Below are 13,131 nucleotides of genomic sequence, written 5' to 3'. Positions count from 1 at the left end.
TGAGATTCATAGGGGTATCTAGAAGCATTCTCTTAATAACATTATAACATTCGTTATGTAAACATAAAAAGCCAAAACGAGTCGAGAATAAATAATGTTGCTATTTTGTAGTTTATATTTTCAATATCTTTCCAGCATTTAAATTCCAACAATATTGTTGACGATCGGTCTTTATGATTTGAGCACTAAGTATACAAATGCACACACTCCCTAAACGCTCACACTACACACACAAGGCCAATATTTACTAGCACACCCATCCATCCATAAGAATGCATTACATACGGATGTACACACGTGCAATCTAGTTTTAAAAAAAAACCTCGTCGAGATAAAAAAAAAGAAAGAAAAGAGAATTATTTTTACATCCAGTAACAACCATCTTCATCGACACGGCAATAAAAAATATATACACACACACACACACAAATATTTATATCTGTAACCGACGCAAATAGACATGTTTGGATACATAATAGACATGTACATACATACATAAGCACAACTATTTGTATTTCGCCTACATATACACAAAAAACACGACCGCACACGCACAGACGGCAAGGTAGCCGGAGAGAAGAACGAAAGGAGCTATTTTATAGACATAAACAGCTCTGCATATATATATATATATATATATATATATATATATATATATATATATATATATATATACATATATATATATATCAATAATAATATAGGGTGAAATTAATTAATTTGGAATAATCATTAATTTCACCAAGTAGATTTCGGCATGTAAAAGCCCCATTCAAGGAAGGTTTAAGTAATACTAAGTAATTAAGGGTTTAGGCAACGATTTGCCTCACCACACACCGAATTTAGAAATAGCAGTCAAAGAGTTTTGGCTATTCTTTCTACTTAAAAGGGGAGATCCCAGTAAAACCACAGCACTGTAAAACCAAGTAAACCAAACCACAGTGCTGTGGTTTTTACTGGGATCTCCCCTTTTAAGTAGAAAGAATAGCCAAAACTCTTTGACTGCTATTTCTATATACATATATATATATAATATATATATACATGCATATGCTATACATACATATATAATATATATATATATATATATATATATACATGCATATGCATATACATACATATATATATATATATATATATTATATATATATATACATGCATATGCATATACATACATATATATATATATATATTATATTATATATATATATATACATGCATATGCATATACATACATATAATATATATATATATTATATATATATACATGCATATGCATATACATACAATATATATATATGCATATGCATATATATATATATATAATATATAACATGCATATGCATATACATACATATATATATATATATATATATATACATGCATATGCATATACATACATATATATATATATATATTATATATATACATGCATATGCATACATATATATATGCATATGCATATATATATATATACATGCATATGCATATACATACATATAATATATATATAATATATACATGCATATGCATATATATATATCATGCATATGCATATATATATATATACATGCATATGCATATACATACATATATTATATATATATATATATATATTACATGCATATGCATATACATACATATATATATATATATATATATATATATACATGCATATGATATACATACATACTATATATATATATATATATACATACATACATAATATATATATATATATAATATATACATGCATATGCATATATATATATATATATATTATACATATACATACATACATATATATATATATATATATTACATATACATACATACATATATATATATATAATATATATATGCATATACATACATACATATATATATATATATATACATATATATATATATGCATATACAACATACATATATATAATATATATACATATATATATATATGCATATACATACATACATATATATATATTATATATACATATATATATATATATATATATATATAATATATGCATATACATACATACATATATATATATATATATATATATACATATACATATATATATATATATATAATATATATATATATATAAAGAGAGAGAGAGAGAGAAGGTTACACACAACTGCAAAATACGTTGCAAACAGTATGGTTATAACAATGAACGACGTACTCATTTCAAAAATATATATACATACATTATTATACAAGAGCCACGTGAAAAATGTTACGCTCGTGAATGCACGAAGAAATCTGTCAATATGTGTGATAATAACCAAGGGGGATTTTGAAACAAAGTACAATGTCTAGGCACGCAGATGAACGCGATAGAAGCTAGAAATCAAAACCGAAATTACTTGACTAGGTTTTACGCCCATTTCAATTACAATCATAATAAAACATTACCTTCCGATTTGTTGTTATGTGACAGCATATGCTTTACTCTATATCTCTTAAGTTCTCATTCTGTAAATGGTCAACTTCCTTACTTTCTCTTGCAGAATCATTGAGAATAAATATCTGAGCGTTGAACTCTTAAAACTCCCGAACCCCACTGAATATGTGAGTGAGTACAGACATATGCATAAACAAACGTGTGTGTATATACAAATAACATCTACTGAATACGTGTACAACCAATTAATTGAGCAAAAGACATAGGTAGAAGAATGGCAACAAAGTTGAGGAAATCAGATAAAAAAAAAAACCCAAAGCAACTAGACACCAAAATGGGTTTTAAATTAACTGAATACTGGAGATGCCATAGGATGGTATTCGACTGTTTAACAGACATTGAAAGGAAAACATTTCATACGACAGTGATTGATACGCAAGACATTTCATCTCACAAGGGAACGGACACTGGCTAATGCAGTCCTAAATTTATAATTACATAAAAGACGGTCTGGCTCAAGCAACACCACCCATCTAGATAACATCAACGCGGTCCGTCGACCTGCTAAAATATACTTCTTTATTGTATCATATCCTATTTTCAGGAAAACTAAGAGTCGTTTCTATTTTGGATAATGTAGTACTGGACACACTAAACTTAAAAAAAAACAAAAAAACAGGATGGTCAGAGCTAGAATGCTTTTTAATCACAGATCTGCTCGATTAGGGCTGCCCGTGCACTAAACCTTACATATATATACACAAACAAGGAAGACACTACGTGGTCGCTTGACTTCCCTGCAATTTTAGGATAATAGCTAAAGTGAAATGTGGGGTAATATCGATTTGGCGCCGCCAAAAATCTTTACCTACAGTCTTTAAAAAGTAAGAATGCATTAGAAAATGTAGTGATTGATACATTAATGAGAAGAAAACGAGTTAGGTTCTGCTGGAACGCTTTTGATCGTAGATTTGTCTGCTCAATGATGGTTGACTTGGGGCTAATCAGCAACAACTCGTACACAAAACAAGGGACGAATCTATTTACTAAGTTGGTAAGGCGTCTTTACAGAGGAAATTTTGGTATTCTATGACACAGTACCAGCAGATTTACTATAGAAACGTGCGCGCGCGAACACATGTCCCACACACAAATGTGTATAATGTGTGATGCGTCTGAAGAGACTCTTGGAGAAGGCCATGCATTTAGAAATGAATTCTGCTTTACACACGACTAAGTAAGAATCGATGTTTATAACCATTCTTCATGCGAACTCGCACAGTTTAGGGATAGTAAGAATGAGCAAGCACTAGTCATGGTTGAATTAAGGCTGAACTCACCAACAGACATTACCAGTGTGACATTGTTTATATTTGTGTAGATTATATTTTTTCTACTGGTTACACACAAAAAAGAATGGCATTCTTTCGATATATACAAGAACTAAGTTTAATCAATTAGGATGGACATGCGACTAAACAATTTTGTTTCGTCCCATGTCCAACCTGATCAAGCAGCCATAGTTCTAATAATCACAATTATTTTCGAGCAACTTATCCAAAGTATTTCTCTCTTTTTTTTTTTATTTGTGTTACACAGAAAGAGCAGTTTGAGGGAGATTTGGCTATTTCTAAGAGTGACGTTAGATACATATTTTTCAGACTTATGCACTCTAATAGAGGACGAAAACCACTTAACTCCATTGGCAAACTGAAATTAAGAGGACCAAACAAATATTCTTTCTATTGGCAGACAGCCTGGAATTTTGGAGAAGGTGGGGGCTTGTCGATTTCATCAAACCCAGTGCTTGATTGATACCTTTTTTTTTATCAACCCCAGTGCTTGACTGATTTTATCAACCCCGAATGGATGAAAGGCAAAGAGGGCCTCGACGAAAGGACCTAGCAAATATGACATATTTCTGACGTGGGGTAAAACGCCTCTCGGTTGAAGCCACTTTGAAAAAGTATCATCATGCGACTATGTAACAGTTCTCGTTTCAAAGCACAATGGTTAGCTAGCAGTGCTTTTCCCAGATTTTACTGAATTAATAATAAAGAGCGAAATGACTCGAAATATTTCTGTCTTTTCCAAACCAGCCTTCACCTCAAAATGGTCCGCCCTTTTTACCCTCAATTACAAAACAAGCGATTCCTCATTTACCCAACAACAAACACCGCTAAAGAGGTGTGTAGGAAAAAAACCCATCAACAACACATGGTCGAGTGACAATATTTTTCTTCGACTTAATCATAAGACTTCATTCGTAAAAATCACACATGCCTGATGAAACGAATTAAATGCTAGTAGTAGTTACAATAACACAGAAGGAAGTATACATATGTAATCATATATATATAGGTATATATATATATATATATAAATGTGAGAATAGAGCGATTCATCGTATAAAGAAAGAAAATATATTGATACTGATGATACAGATCTCTCTTCATTTGCTATGAGAGCAAAATAAATTCAAAACATTTAAATAGATTAGCGAAGAAGACAAAAATGAACATCTAGAGCGATGCACAAAGATCAATCCAAGTGAAAGACAATGTTCAAAATATACAACCTAAAGTTGAAATAGACATACAAAGTACACACGTGTATATATATATACATACACACACATGTATATGTAACAGATAATACACACAATATATGCTTATATACACACACATGTGTATGTAACAGATAATATACACAATATATGCTTATATACACACACAATATATGCTTATATACACACACATGTCTATGTAACAGATAATATACACAATATATGCTTATATACACACACATGTATATGTAACAGATAATACACACAATATATGCTTATATACACACACGTGTATGTAACAGATAATATACACAATATATGCTTATATACACACACGTCTATGTAACAGATAATATACACAATATATGCTTATATACACACACATGTCTATGTAACAGATAATACACACAATATATGCTTATATACACACACATGTATATGTAACAGATAATACACACAATATATGCTTATATACACACATGTATATGTAACAGATATATACACAATATATGCTTATATACACACACATGTGTATGTAACAGATAATATACACATGCTTATATACACACATGTATATGTAACAGATAATATACACAATATATGCTTATATACACACACACACATATATATATATGTATATATATATAGATACATACAAACGCATATATACACATACAAAAGCATGTATATTCATGTATGTACACAAACACATACAAATGAGAGAGAGTACTCAATACATGGTGTACGGCATGTTTATACGAAGCTTATTTCACTTGGTTGGTTACTCAAGGGTTTTTTTGTAGCTAGATTGTACTTCGTCTGGCAACAATATATATATACATATATACCATAGCACATATATATCATAGCATATATATATAGATAGATCATGGCACAAGGGTACAAATTTTGGGACGGGGGTTCAGATATTTGAAATGTATTCCGCTTCTGGTGTGATTACCGATTTTAGCAACAACCCCACCGGAAGATTTATTTCTTCTTACATCCTACACAAAACGTAATTAAAACTAAAAAAAAAACAAAAACATTAGCAAATTGCAATTATAAAGAATCACAAATCACACAGAAGACACATAATAACCACATAACATATATAAATAAATAATATTACGTATATATATATATATATATATATTTACCTGCTGAAAGCAATCGTGTCAAAGTTTGAATGTGGAATATGAAAACTGGAATGGTGGTGATGAATAACAATAATTGCTGGTGGTGGTGGTAGAAGATGTGTTTATGTCGCCGCTGCAGCCAGGGATGGTTGTATCGATGGTATCCGTAGTACACATGTCTTCAATATTTACCCGGGTATCTCTAACAGACGATCGTTCAGTTTTATAACTTAATATACATACATACACACATATATATATATATGTGTGTGTGTAATCTTTTAAAGATCTGAGATATCCATAGAGCTGCACATGAGTCTTGCTATACAAAACACTTCATGAAGTAGTTTGTGATGTAAATAAGTGTAATCCTTCCTGCTTTCTGGCCTACAATAGCCTTTTTTTTTCTTTTTACTGGTTTCTTCAAACTTTTCTCATCCCTGCCGCAAGGTCTAATTATACATATACATATATATATAAATATATATATATATATATATATATGCTAGACCACTGGTTTTAATTGACTAATATCAATTTCTACCCTTAATTAATTATATATATATATATATATATATATATATATATGTATGTATATATATATATATACTTATCTATGTGTTTCTAAATCCAGTGTTTATATTGCGGGGGAGGTAGTGTAGTTAAGTGATTTTTCAGAGCGAATAGTGTCCGTACAGTTGTATATTGTGTTGTGAGCTGTTTTGAGTTCTGGTATTCTGGTTGTGTGAGACTGTAAAAGAAAGAGTAAGAGAAGTGAGTTAAATAAAACGATATATACAATGGAGAGAGAGAGAGCGAGTGAGTGAGGGAGTGAGAGAGAGAGAGGGGGGAGGGAGGAGAGAGAGGGGGAGGGAGGAGAGAGAGAGGGAGGAGAAAGCTGTCTCGTTTTGTTGACTTCTCGTCAGATAAATAATATATGGAAAAATATATATAAGTAATATAATTGTATTTAAATAGAATATATGTACACATAGTCATAGGGAAATTAAAAAATAACAAGGAAGAAATCGAAGAATAACTCAAATAAAAAAAATAGAATTATCAATATGATATTTACATTTATGAATTTGCAGAAGTGTAATTGTTTGTTTTTTGTTGTTGTTTTTTTTTTAATGGAGATTAATTAATTAAAAAAAATAAATAAATATTAAAGAAGTCCACATACAAACAAATGTGCTGAGTGACGTGGTTTTGAAAGCTCGGTTTTTTTGTTATCACGATAGTCGGGACTCTATCGCAAAAACAAGACAGACACCAAGAGATGGTGGTAGTAATGAGGAGGGGGAGGAGGAGGGAGAAACATAGTGAGTGATAGAGGGTAATTAGTGAAAGGAGGATTATAGTAAAGCAAGCAAAGGGGAGGGAGAAAGAGAGAAACGGAGAGGAAAAAAGAAAGAGAGAAAACGCGAAGGGAGCGGAAAAGAAAATAAAGTGAGAAAGTAAGAAAGAAAGAGAGAGGGAGAGAGATACATATAGACTCTATATGTATCTCTCTCTCTCTCTTTCTTATAGAGCATGAGTGCGTGAGATCAATTTCCACCAAAAGGCGGCGAAAGACGGCCAGGCATTCCCTTAGCTTGCAAAAAAAAAAAAATTAATATTAAAATTTAAAATGGGAAAAGTTTCATTTTAAAAATAAAACAAGTGAAATTGATAATTAAAAACTTATAGTTTTTTTTTTTTTTTTTTTTTTCCTCTCTACAAAACTACAAGTTTTTGACAATAATTAATACTATTAATTAATTAATATATATATAATAAAATTGAAACCGAGATGACAAATTGTCTTGCGCGCTCCCCCCACACTCCAAAAAAAAATTAATAAAAATTTTTTTTAAATAACAGTGAGAGTAAAAAAAAGGAGAGACTGGGTAAGTGAAAGGAATAAGAATAACTTGGTTATAAACCAAACAAAATAATAAAGAGCGATAAAAAAAAATGGCGACAAAAACCTCCAGTCTTCTTGCGCGTGCGCGCGAACTCTCCGCCCCCCCCCCCACTCTCTCTCTCTCACACTCTTTGTCTTTTCTTTGTGTGTATCTATCTTACACTCTCTCTTTCTAGTCATTATCTATCTTTTTCTCTCACAAACTTTCTTTCTGCTTCTCTCTCAATCTTTCAATGAATATTTTTGGTATTTTTCTTTAGCTACCCTTCTCTATCTTTTTCTCTCTCTCACTTCCTATATATAATATATATATATATATATATATATATATATATATATATAATATATATATAAAATGTGTGTGTTTGTGTGTATATAAATGCATATTTGTATGCAATATAAATGCATATATTTATATTTAAAATATGTGTATATATATATATATATGTATATATATATACATATATATATGAAATGCAAATATATATATATATAATATATATATAATATATATATATATATAAAATGTGTGTGTGTGTGTGCGTATATTAATGCATATTTGTATGCAATATAAATGCATATATTTATATTTAAAATATGTGTATATATTTACATATATATATGAAATGCAATATATATATATATATAATATATATATAATATATATATTATATATAAAATGTGTGTGTGTGTGTGCGTATATTAATGCATATTTGTATGCAATATAAATGCATATATTTATATTTAAAATATGTGTATATATTTACATATATATATGAAATGCAAATATATATATATATATATAATTCTCTCTTGCATCTCTCACATTCTTTATTTGCGTTGTGCTTTTTGTCACTTTTTCTTTTTTGCCGCTTTCCGTTTCTTGGAAGCTATAATCGGTTCCCTGCCCTTAGTTTGTAGCTTACACGCTAGGAACGTTGAAGATATGTGTGTGAGTATGTGCTAGGTGGTACACACACATACATATACGCACATACACGCACAAACGTATACACACACACACGCATACATGCATACACACACACACGCATACACACACACGCATACATGCATATACATACACACGCATACTCGCACACGCATACACACACACACACGTATACACGCATAAACCTATACAGACACATACATACAACGACGTCTCTTGGTTTATGTATGCGTGCGTCTACGTGTATCAGTGAATGCGTTTATGTCAATTCGTCTATGTGTCTGCGTATTGATCTGTTAGGGTGCATATTGATTTCGGTTTGTGTGCACATCGAACTGTATGTGACTGTGCGCGGCTTATGCATCATTGATTTAGGAGTTTAAACGTAGGCGACAGTTTATCTATGATTATTTGTGCAATATATGAAGCAGGAAGTAATATTCTGGCGTCCGGTTTCGATTCCCGATTGCAGCTTTTTTCCGAGCAATTAACCTGCCAATATTTTTAGGAGACGAATGAACCTCGCAAACCTATTTTCCTGTTTCCACAGAAGTCATTAGGTGTATAGTTTAGAGAATTATGTATAATTATCTGTGATCGCAAAAGGTCACGATATCAAATCCGTTTATCGTTAACATGTGATAGGTAATAACTATGGAATAATATTTACTTCTTTATGACCGTATATTCGGAAGTTGTGAAGGGTTTTCTTTCTAAATATACTGCAATTACCGTTGTGTCATAACATCAAAACGCATACATCAACGATGACATTTTTCGTTTTTTACAGACCGTTTGAATGTGTACATGATTTGGGGTGGGGATGACTCAACTTTGTCAGATTATTTGATAAGCCTTCCATGGCGAAACTATATATCTCATCTATCTATCTATCTATCTATCTATCTATCTATCTATCTATCTATCTATCTATCTATCTATCTATCTATCTATCTACCTATCTATTTATCTATCTATCTATCCATATAATATATATACTGGTAAAAAAAACTCTTGCAGATGAATTTTGAGATCCACATCAGAGTTGAAGATCTATCCATTCTATGAATTTTGAAGAGACCAAAACGGGTGGAAATCTGAAGATGCAAGGTTGGATCTTGCATAAGAGGCATCAGATGTGGTGTACAAAAGAGACAACTGTACTGGTATGGTCATGTGATGTATATGGACGAGGACAGCTGTGTAAAGAAGTGCCAATCTCTAAATGTGGAGGGAACCTGTGGTAACAGTAGTCCCAGGAAGACATGAGATGAGGTGGTGAAGAATGATCTTCAAACTTTGGGCCTCACAGAGGCAATGACTAGTGACCAATACCTTTGGCAATATGCTGTGCTTGAGAGGACAAATGGCAATGCCCTTTTGATTAGCAAGTGTTAAATGCTTCTGGTGGGTTACTGTATTTAATTTACCCAGCTGATCCCAATACTTCTAAATAAAAGGCCCTGTCCACAGGAAGCTCATAAAAGACAACACCCTTCCAATCCCACCAAAGCATAACCTCTTTCAGATGCAGCCCTGCTTTGGAAGTTATTTGTGGTGGTTCAGTGTGCTTCGCCCATAATCATTTGTGTTTCACATTGTTATAGATCTTCCATTTTTCATCCCTTGTCACCATTCTCTTTCGAAAAGAGTTACTTTCTTCACATTTCTGCAATGAATCACAGAAGGAAAACATTGGGCAAGGTTAGCCTCATTCAATTGATGTGGGACCCAAACATCAAACCTGCTGATCAAACTAAATTAATGCAGATGATTTTCAATGCTTGATTTAGATATTTAGAGAACATCTATGCTCACCCTGGTCATATAATGGAGGGTTGCTGCTGGCTAATCCTTTCATTCTGTTGCTGTTAGTCTTATTTGGCCAGCCACAGCAAGGACTGTAACATTTCCCAATCAAAATCTTGAAAATCACTTGACATATATGTTCTAAAACAGCATCTTTGAAATTACACAACATATCTTCCTTCAGATTTTTACTGCTTTCTTGCTTTTTTTAAAAATCAAAAAACCTGTTCGTTTTGGTTTCCCCTTTTGAAAGTTATCCCAAGCACACAAAATACAACCTCTATTGTTGCGAGCTCATGTTGAACTACATTGGAGTTTCTAGTATCTTATGAGTGAGCATGCACGAGAGACAGTTAGCTACTTATTAGTGTGCTTGTGGTTTAGTGCTGACAAAAACCAAACAGTCTTTTGGGCCAACTCAGTACATATACATAAACGTGCACGCACACACACACACACACACATGCATGCACATACATATGCACACATACCCGCACACACAAAATCGAACACAGTATTGTGAAATGCATCTCAGTTGTGGCCATAGAATATTTTTCTTCCATAAAAATGATTTTGGTAATCATTTACTTCTATATTCTCTAGTTAAAACATTGTATCAAATTCACTGAAAAAGATTCTTCTTATTCTCCAGGAAAGCACCTACAGTCTGTTCAGTGCCTTAATTTATTTTTTGGCTTTTTGTTTAAGGCATTATGATTACACATGCAAGTTTCCTGGCTTTTTCCTAAGAATGTTCTGGTTTCATGTGTCATTTTGTTTCCATTTCATTTTCTCTTGGTAGCACTTAACATCTACTTTGGCATAGCCTCAACAGAACATCTGCCAGAAAACATGTGTACTTTTTGATTTCTCTTTGTGTGATGTCCAATTATCAGTACACTTTTAACTTTACATGTTGTATGCCATTGACAAGGAAATATGACAAAAAAATCTCAGCATGGTTTTGTTGAAAGAAGCTTGTTTCCCAACCATATAGTTCTGGGTTCGGTCCCACTGCATGGCACCCTGAGCAAGTGTTTTCTACTATAGTTTCAGGCCAACCAAAATCTTGTGAGTGGATTTGGTAGATGGAAACTGAAAGAAACTAATTGTTGGTAACAAAGGGCCACTCCCTCAGTGAAAGGCAGATTGTATGATGCCTGTGTGTGAACAGCTATGCTACATGGCAGTGAAACATGGGCTGTGGCAGCCAAGGACATGCATAAGCATGAAAGATATGAAGCCACTATGCTTCGCTGGATGTGCAATATCAGTGAGCATGTTTGACAGAGTGTAAACGTCTTGAGACATGTTAGGCATAAGAGGCATCAGATGTGGTGTGCAAAAGAGACAACTGCACTGGTATGGACAAGGACAGCTGTGTAAAGAAGTGCCAATCTCTAACTGTGGAGGGAACCTGTGGTAACAGTAGTCCCAGGAAGACATGAGACGAGGTGGTGAAGAACGATCTTCAAACTTTGGGCCCCACAGAGGCAATGACTAGTGACCAAGACCTTTGGCAATATGCTGTGCTTGAGAGGACTCATCAAACCAGTAGTTGTGGCTGATGCTGGTGGCATGTAAAAAGCACCTTTCGAGTGTTGGGCCTTACGGAGGCAAAGTGGTGGAGCTCCTATCAAGTGTTGGGCCTCACAGAGGCACTGACTGAAACCTTTGGCATTATGTCATGCTTGAGAAGAAGACCCATCAAGCCAAGCAAAATCACAGTCATGGCAGATACTGGTTGTCATGCAAATGACACCCGTGCCGGTTGCACATAAAAGCACCTAGTACATTCTCAGAGAGATTGGCATTAAGAAGGGCATCAAGTCATAGAAACAATGCCAAATCAGACCGGAGTCTTGTGCAGCCTTCCAGTTTGCCAGTCTCGGTCAAACCTTCCAATCCATGCCAGCATGGACAACAGACATTAAATGATGATGATGATATATATATATATGATATATGATATATATATATATATATATATATAGGTGCAGGAGTGGCTGTAAGGTAAGTAGCTTGCTTACCAACTACATGGTTCCGGGTTCAGTCCCACTGCGTGGCACCTTGGACAAGTGTCTACCGCTATAGCTTCAGGCAGACCAATGCCTTGTGAGTGGATTTGGTAGACAGAAACTGAAAGAAGCCTGTCGTATATATATATATATATATGTGTATGTGTGTGTATATGTTTGTGTGTCTGTGTTTGTCCCCCTAGCATTGCTTGACAACCGATGTTTACATCCCCGTCACTTAGCAGTTCGGCAAAAAGAGACCGATAGAATAAGTACTGGGCTTACAAAGAATAAGTCCCGGGGTTGATTTGCTCAACTAAAGGCGGT

At 33.1% G+C, this 13,131-nt stretch overlaps 1 protein-coding gene across 3 annotated transcripts in view; it reads right to left on the bottom strand.

Moving 5' to 3' along the window:
- The window catches only part of LOC115211577 (cell division cycle and apoptosis regulator protein 1), a 137,889-nt gene extending 131,276 nt beyond the window's left edge, over nt 1–6,613 (bottom strand). For 2 of the 3 annotated variants that reach the window (XM_029780128.2, XM_029780130.2), the window contains exon 1: nt 6,141–6,612. The gene's annotated coding sequence lies outside the window, so the exon portion shown is untranslated. Of the gene's footprint in view, nt 1–6,140 lie in introns of all 3 variants that reach the window. The other variant, XM_029780129.2, reaches the window with a different exon arrangement.
- Between the last annotated feature and the right edge of the window lie 6,518 nt (nt 6,614–13,131).

This window comes from Octopus sinensis, linkage group LG5, assembly GCF_006345805.1.
Source record: "Octopus sinensis linkage group LG5, ASM634580v1, whole genome shotgun sequence".
In the NCBI taxonomy this organism is placed as follows: Eukaryota; Metazoa; Mollusca; class Cephalopoda; order Octopoda; family Octopodidae; genus Octopus; species Octopus sinensis.
Note: the sequence above shows the minus strand (reverse complement) of the source record. Positions and strands in the feature narration are given on the sequence as shown.